The following is a 9,432-nucleotide window of genomic DNA, read 5'->3' on the forward strand; positions in this document are numbered from 1 at the left end:
GAAATTGTATGGGCTTATTAAAAACCAAGAAGGGTTTTAATCAAGTTTAGCTGATTGCATGTGATTTTGAATGCGTATATAGTATGACGGAATTAAAGGATTAATAATGCATTTTAGTTTAGTGTGAATGATTTAAATATGTTTCGTGTTACATAGACTTCATATATTTGCGTTTTCAGATAATCACAGCGTTAGCGATTTGGCACTGTCCATGGTCCTGAGAGCATGAGAAAGATCAGTAAACATCTGCGATGCGCGCTTTGAGAATAAAAAACCCTCTCTCAAAATTGTACAAGTTATAATTCCATATGCAGTTGTATCCACCTCTGTGTAAATTAGAACTTTGGTCTTTCCGTATTCAGCTGCATTTTCTATTATCTCAAAAGTATTTGTGTGCGTGTGAATACGAGTTCCCTAAAAATTAATTTCGTTTAACATTGTAATGTTATCAAACATTTTGCATCATAATCATTAAATAGGCAAAATATAAGACAATTAGTCCAAACGTTTAATGCGTTTCTAAGGTAATTGGACACCTAAACAGATTAATTAAGTTGTAAAATGTCCTTACCTGGTTGACGCACAGGTTTATCATTGCAGAATAAGTCCACTGTAATGCTCTCCAGTATTCTCTACAAGCTATGGAAAGGCATAGTTTCTCAGCACAGCTCGTGTAGTTATTTAGTTCAGACCCAACAGAACTGTACTATTTTACGTTTACTCCTACCGTGCAGCCACAAGGACGCTCCAGCCCCACTGCTTTTGTTATGCAAGAGACCAGTCCAATCGCTACATTCCTATTTGCGCACCCAAGAATCACACTAAGACGTTGAGGTTATAAATAACTTCCCCCCTTTTCACTTCGTGAATGAAACGTGAATCTGATTGACGTCAGAATATACAAAAATAAATCGGGTCTGGTGTGAACCTGTCATATGTTGTCATGATCAGCACAAACAAACATTTTTCAAAAACATATATATATATAGATAGATGTTTCTGTAATATTATAACTACAGTATAAACAAATTTTAGTGTAGTATTAGGCTATTTATAATTTTGGCATAGCACAAGTTCAGATTAATAAAACCATAATCTTGTTCATGACACAGATTGCCATGTGTTATGCACAAGAGAAAATGATTATTTGTAACATACTCGGTATTTCAATAGCTGCATATAGTACTGATTAGGCTATAGTGCACGCATTATTTTGATTGGAACAGTTCAAATACCCATTGTTATGCAAGTAGGGGCAATCAGCTATCTATCTGTGTATCTGTCTGTCTGTCTATCTATCCATCCATCCATCCATTTTCAGACAATGGCAGCATTTCCACAGCTTATTGTCAGAGTTTGCATTGCAATTACACACCCATAACTTGTTCCAGCCATTTCAGTCATATATAGCATAATAGGGACAGTTCTATTTTTAGGTTGCTATGAGACAGCACAGAATCATATTCTGACTGAGACCAATAAAATTTGTGGTGCTGGTGAGAGCATGATCTCAGATTATGAATAAATATTAAAATAATAATAATAACAAAAATATGAAACTATTACTCCAAGTAATATTGTGACACTAAATCACTTTTATGATAAAACCTCATAAAAATGGAAGACTTTTGTCTTGTATTGACCCATGTCTTTCCTTTCCTCATGTTTTTAATATCACACATGGCCTGTGGCTATTTACTTTCTGATAAACTGCTCGCATGAACCCTGTTTTCCACTGGAGCAAAACAATGGTTCTTGAATGACTTTTCCCACACACTGTCCCCACGTTTATCTGCTGATGATGGCACTTCTGATCACTTAGGAGAATATTATTATTTACCCAACCATCATATCTGAGACAGAGGCTAGTTATGAAACTGCAGGGCGCTGCCAGTCTCCATGTTTGTGTTCATCCTGCCAGCTAATGGCATTGTTCGGAGCCTCTCCAGCCATATGATCACGCCTCATTTATCTTTAAAAAAGTTTCCAGAGCGAAGAACCGTGGACAGAAACCTGAGGTTCAATATCTGCTGTGGGGTGTCACCTCTTTTTGAGTTTGTCATGATATAATAGGGAAATAAGAAAAATCTATGCATTTCATATAAAGCAGCTCTCACGTGATGAGTGTTGTTAAGCAACAGAACTAAGGGTGGGTGGTGGTGTGGAAAAAGATGCAATAGAATGCCCACTGTTGTCTGTTACCAGTTTTTAACATGCTTTATAGAATGCAAATAAGAAAATCTATTTTGGCATGCCATTGCTGGTAATGACAATAAATCTGCATTTTGTTAGTATGGGGTATTTTTGTAAATGAACTGCTTATCTGGCTTACAAAGTGACATGCCATGCTGTGAATTGGCATTGTTTCATGTGAGCATAGAGCGCTAGTTTGCCTATCACAGCGTGCTTTCGAGGCATGGCTTCCTCAGGCATGCGCTTTATGACTGTGGAGCAGAAAGGTTCAAGGGGCTCTGTTGATTAGACAGGTTCATTAACATGGGGACTACAGGGACGTCAGCACTCTTCCTGTGATTTTTCCCAATGCAACGCCTTAGATACTAAATAAATAATGAAAGCGCCCAAGATTCAGTTCTCTCACCTCTTGGGAGCTGTTTCCATTTTCAGAAATCTTACATTGCACCTGATGCGCTGCCTCTGTCTAAATATAACCCCCATCGCTCTCTCTCTCCCTCCCCCCAACTTTCTCACTCTTTCTTTTACAGAAGAAGCGAAATCACACTGTGTTAAAGCATTGCAGTTTCTAAATCTGGATTTGGCCCAGAAAACTTGACGTTTAAAGTTTTCTATTAGCCATCAAATATCTATTTTAATGTTTGTTTAAAAGTATTTATTTGCCATTTTCTGTTGTGTTAAAAAACAAACAAACCAACAAACATGCATTTAGCCATTACCTTAAATAGTTCACCCAAAATGAAAATTTTGTATATAGTATTTTGTGAACAGTATATTATAGTATATACTATTGAAGTCAATGGATACCCGCAACTGTTTGGTTAACAACATTCTTCAAAATATCTAAAAATATGGTCAACATAGTTTCAAGAGATTTTAAGGAATAGTTCACCTGAAAATGAAAATGTACTCACCCTCAGGCTATCCAAGATGTGGATGAGTTTGTTTCTTCATTGAAACAGATTTTGAGAAATGTAGCATTACTTTCTAACCAGAGGATCCTCTGCAGTGAATGGGTGCCGTCAGAATGAGAGTCCAAACGGCTGATAAAAGTGAAATTTTCACTGATCTCCAGTGAAAAAGTTGTCTCGTCTCAACAGGGGATGGACTTTTTCACTATAAAGGAGGAAGCATTATTATGGATTGTGGTGGACTCCAATTTTGGCTAGAAGCACTGGTTTAAAGTTAAAACGCCTTGATAGATTTCTTTGTTACAAACATAACATTTCTCCAAATCTGTTCTGATGAAGAAACAAACTCATGTACATCTCGGATGGCCTGAGGGTGAGTACATTTTCATTTTTCTATTCTTTTAAATCTCTTGAAAAGATGTTTACCATATTTATAAGAAAGATGAATGACATCATTTATGACCACTGGTTATCTGGTATTTTCTTATGTATTGATGTTGTTATGTTTTACTTCATGTTCTACACAAATGTAAGTGATTTTGATATCAGTTCTATTAGCTGTTGTGTGTTCCTTTGATTCTTCATTTCCAACAGTTCTCTTCTTCTGCCACTATTCAATTGTTTTGTCACTGCAAGTAATTAGTCATTTCAGGATTTGGGTTCCAGCTAGAGTGTCTGCTCATTGAATGATCTTTCTGAGGCTAAACCCAATTAGAGTGTGCCTATTTCCAAGCCCTTGCTGCATTTACATATTCCTGAGTGGCAAAATCCACTCAGAAAACAAATTTAGAAAACAAATCTCAGTCAAAATTAGAATTGTAGCTAATAGCAAGCTTTCTCTGTGGAGTCTAGAACAAAAATGAAATAGACAAGCATTGATTGGGGACCACTCGATGGCAGAGAGCAACTAGCAGAGTGAAGAAAAGCCTGTCTAGTGCCTGAAATAGATTGTGTGATATTTTTTTTAAAGCAGCACCTTGGCAGTTATACTTTGTAATAATGCCTTTGGTTTGTTTCCGATCTTACTTGTACCATTTGCTTTTGTAAATCATAAAAACACATTTGATAATAAGATTATTTTGCTTAGATCATTATAAACCTGAAAGCATTCTGCTTAAGAACTAATTACCGAACAAAAAGCTTTTAAAATAGCTTTTTCTTTTCCCAACACCAAAAAAAAAGGGTTCGTTTTTCTGGTAGAATAGTATAAATAGCAGATGTTGGCCTATTCTGTTGCATTTGATTTCACTACAGTGATGGGAACAATAGCAATGGGTGGAACATGATCAAAGGGACCCACAGATATAATTATGGAAATCAAAGATCATTTTTGTCTCCAGTGGCAACGTGTAATCCTAGTGTGAATAGAGAAAAAAAGACAAATATCACAAAGATTAAATGAGGTATTCAGTGATACATTATCCAGAGAATGTTTGATTTATGAATCAGCCACTACGTGCAATTAATTTCAGTCTAATCAGTTCAGAGAAAGAGTTCATACAATGCTTGGTCTCTCATGATGCGTTGCACCTCCTTTGTAAAAAGCAAAACTGATTATTTAATTGCTTTTGCAAAAGATGTGTTTGCTTTGCATCACTTTTGCATCAAATGAAGAGGTGTTTTTTTTTTCTGAATTAAAATTATATTCTAAATCTGCTATGATATACCTATGCTCTTATATTTCACCAGTTATGTAATTTTACTCAAGGTTGGTTTAAGCACCCATAGTCTATCACTAAGGAAAATGTTGGCTTTTTTCTTGTACAGTTTGTATCCTGGCTAGTGAAGACTGTGCATATGTTCTATCACAATTTTTAATCATCTTTACCCCAACTCACTGTGACTAATTTCTACTCGTCTCCAGACCAAAATAATCAAATGAATATGCTTGTGCTCGAAGCATGCGGTCTTTCCCTGACTTGTTGTGGTGTAGAATACTGGATGTTGCTTTTGATTGCGTGCTCCTGAGCTTAGCGTCTCTTTAAAAAGCGAGCCTGACATTCTCATGGCATTTGGTGTCTCAACGATTGTATCAGCCGAATGTGTGGGCTGTGACAGCAATGAACTGGCACAAACCTCACTGTAGCACTGTGTCGCCTGCTCTTGCCCTCTTCTTGTGTCTCGTCTCCCACATGTAGACCATTCCCTGAGATTATACTAATGTATCAATGCTCGCATATAATACAGAGATGTGCATAAAATATCTTCATGTATACTCAAAGTACAGTGCACGCCCTCAAATCAAGCCCTCGAGCCATTTTATTTTGAGGAATGCTGATTCTTTGCTGGAGCTTGGAGATGGTTTCGGATCCTCTTATGCAGACTGATGCTCTCGTCACTGTTGCATGCATTTACAATACAGGCAACAGTCTTGCTTGGTGGTTATTGTGTGGTGGGCCGTATCCAAGGAGATTTGTGAATATCTAATGAGGAGTTTGCTGCTCATTTTGCAGAGTGGGTGCTTTGATGTCTTTCTGTTGCATTTCCAGATTCACGTCAATTTCCTTTTTAATGAAGATGGAAGCCCGAAGGGTGTAGATTATGAGACATTTCCGGACATTGGAAAACATAGTGTGTCCTTTGATTGGAAAATTGCAGTGGGACATCGCATTCTGAGAAGGAGGTCCATCTACTTTGCCACTACTGTCCACTTAAAATGCTTGTAAATATGAATCTAATCTATGATTCTAATTGCTGTTTACTTTTTGAGTGCTTCTCAAAGACCTAATCTATTTATTCTGTAGCTCCAACAGTAGAGCAATAGAGATGATGGGTTTGATTTTCATGTTATGCGTGTACTTTTAAAAAAAAATGTATACCTAACGTCAAAAGTGTACTAATGTAATGTCTTCATCATTAAAAAAGAAAGAAAGAAGTAGTCATTTAAAAAAAAAAAACATTATTTCAGCTAGTTTCAGGTAATAAACTACTCTACCCATGATCCAGATAGAAAGATCTACCAGTCACGGAAAACAAATCAGGTGCTTCTCAAACAGAAGGCTACATCCTAGAAAGCTGCATGTCTTGTCTTCTTCGTCATCAATCATCATCGAAGACAGCCTTCGTTTCACGTCCTTCATATACTGTATTTTGAAGGATGCATTAATAAGTGTATCCTTTACTTCTTCCAATCACCCACGATCTTTTGCACACATTCCAATTCATGAAAAAGATTTGAATTATGTAATGCAAGACACAACATTTATTTTTAAGGCATTGTTTTCTTTTGTTGTAAATTAACCACATTTTGCTAAACTGGCCATGAGGTAAACCATTACGGAGATTGCAGACGTTTATCATTCTGTGTATTGCATTAATAGAAGTCAATTAATATAAAGATTTTTAACACAGTATTTTTTTTTATTGTAATTTTGTACTGTGACTGCAGGGGCAGAAACCTTTAAGATAGCCATGCGGACTTACTAGACTGTCTATTGTAGCATTCATTGCTGAAGAGGACTCTAGCCTATATAGAACTCAGAAGGACTGGTTTAGTACGGACACACCGTCACTTGGATGCAGCCTTCTGTTTGAGAAGCACCCATCAATATGAAGACCACCTGCTTACATAAGGAGAATATGTGTGTATACAGCGATAAATTAAAAATATGTTGTTTTTATATTTATGCACAATAGAGTTTAAAGTACAGTCTTGTAACTTTGTATTTCCCTTTTTTCTTTTTGTATTTGTATAGACTATAATTGCTGTATCCTTCATCTATTTTCGCAAAAGAGAAGAAGAGGCTGTTTAATCTGTGCGTGTGCATGGACGCAGTCTGTGTGTATACAGCGATAAATTAAAAATATGTTGTTTTTATATTTATGCACAATAGAGTTTAAAGTACAGTCTTGTAACTTTGTATTTCCCTTTTTTCTTTTTGTATTTGTATAGACTATAATTGCTGTATCCTTCATCTATTTTCGCAAAAGAGAAGAAGAGGCTGTTTAATCTGTGCGTGTGCATGCATGTTTGTGTGTGTTGCACATGTGTGTGTGACAGCTTGTTAGAGAGCATCACACTGCCTTTGGTTTACACCCTTAGCTGTTGCTATGACGTCTTAGGCAGCACAAGTGCTCTCTGACTAAAACACACTTCCTCTGCTGATAAGAGTGGGAATGTGAATAGTGTTCTTTTTTTTTTTCTTCTGTTTTTCACGTTTTAGGCTGAAACAAACATCCTGTATGTGGCTTTGATAGTGCATCTTCCGTACAGTGTAAGCCCTCATAATCCATTAACACTTGATGAACAACCTCTCGAGAAGTTTTCACAAGTGTTTCCTCATATGGCATTTGTCTTTGTATAATTCCAGATGAGTTGTGTTTCTGAACTGAATAGAGTGCTGCAGTGATGACATACCTGGAAGTTAGCATCACCTGGTTCCCTCAACAAAAACCCAATAGGATTTTTCTATTAGCTTTGGGATTATTGAAGAAAGTATTGTTCATCATGATAATCTTCACAAATGAACACATCTAAATGTATTTATTTATTTTTTATTTTTCATGAATTTTGAAGCCTAAATACAGTTGCCAGAAGTAAGCTAAACGTAGGCTATAAACAAACTATACACCACAGTCACATGACTTCAGTGTCACCATCACTAAACGTCCGACAACTCTTTCAGTCTTTATTTAAAAAAAATACATTTTCCTTGGAAATTTGAGTTAGAATAGTTTGTAAGATGGCGATTATTAACAAAGTAAGGTCAGTAGCAGTTTCTGACCATAAATTTAGGCAGGGCAGATTAGTGCTAGTTTATTTTAAATGATGAAACAAATACTTTTAACATTTGAATAATATTAATATATCCTGCTCACTTTACAACTTCCAGAAATCAGAAACAAAAATGTTGCAGAATGCTGAACACATTCACAATTAATTGTTTATTCAGTTGATATTGAGGTCTATGTTTTCCTTGATGTTTTCCTGTTTGGTGTTATGACGTTTAATGTCACTGACAACTTCCGTAGTCCCATTTATCCTTTTGTTAGCAACCATCTTTTTCAAAACAAGTAACAGCTTTAAAAAAAAAAAATCACAAGTAATCACATATTATTATGTATGTTGTAGAATAAAATATCTTGAGCTTGGTGTTAACCACAGACAGGCTATTTCAGGCATTTAACCAAAAACCCATTGACTTTGGGACGATGGAATCAGAAGTGTTAAAATGCTAATTCCTTTCTGGGTTTTGGCCTACAAAAAACGTCATCTCTGCAGAACTCTATGAAGCTTTTGTACAAGAGCACTAATACAGAACGTTATGCCACACGTTAAACAGATAAAGGCGTGATGTAGAACCATTTGCTGCAACTGTGTTTGAACAACTCATCTTTGAAGGAGTGGATGAAGATGGCAGGTACAGCCTTGTTCTTGTCATAGTCAAATGAAAAGTCAGTAATTGTTGCCCTGAGCTGTAAGGTGCTGCGGAGGCCACACAATAAGAGCCATTAGACTGCACCCAAACGAAGCCCCTTTCCTTCTCTCAGTGCCCACGCTCCTTTTAGACTACGGTTCTTCCCGTGTCACAGGGTGCATTTGCGTGGTGCGTGTAACAGTGAATGCATCTGTGCTTTAGTGATTCTGAAAGACCCCCTGAAACATTCTGTGCTGACGCACATGTTTGTCATCAAAGGCTTTTTATCTGCTTATAAATGTATCCAACCCAGATACCTAAAGGACTGTTTTCTAGAAGCACCGTTTGGTCTTTGATAATCCACAAGGCTCAGGACCACCGTTCGGTTTGGCTGGATTCTCACCTGCCGACATGCCCAGCAGGAATAAGCAGGTCTGCTATCAGAGATAGCAGCATGAGAGCCAAAAGGGGATTGAAGCGTTCAGCTCTTACTCTTGTCCGATTCTCATCAGGTCAAATGCCTCAACACTATTTGGCTGCTCCCTCTTTTGTCATGCAATTGAATGCTGTCTGTTTTAGATTAAATGCTGTTGTGTATTTTATTTTATTTTTTTTAATCACTCTGGTCATATATTTTAAAGATCTAATGAAATAAAATTAGAGTTTTTTGGCTTTTGGTCTGGGTAAAATAGGTTTTAGACTGCCTTGATGTTAGTGTACACTACCATTCAAAAGGCTGTATTTTTTTCTGAAAGAAATGAATACTTTTATTTAGCAAGGATGCATTAAACATTGATAAAATTCACTTTTTGCAGATGTACACATTAAATGTGCAAACTTTCTCAAAAAATATTGGACTCATTATTCTGCACTACAAATTTGTGTCCAATCAAATGCTCTCTAGAAAAAGAAAGTCTCCACAGATTAAAAAAAAAAATCCATTTTCTATTTCACAATTTAAAAACAATTAC

This window comes from Sinocyclocheilus rhinocerous, unplaced genomic scaffold, assembly GCF_001515625.1.
Source record: "Sinocyclocheilus rhinocerous isolate Xijiao unplaced genomic scaffold, SAMN03320098_v1.1 scaffold659, whole genome shotgun sequence".
Lineage (NCBI taxonomy): Eukaryota > Metazoa > Chordata > Actinopteri > Cypriniformes > Cyprinidae > Sinocyclocheilus > Sinocyclocheilus rhinocerous.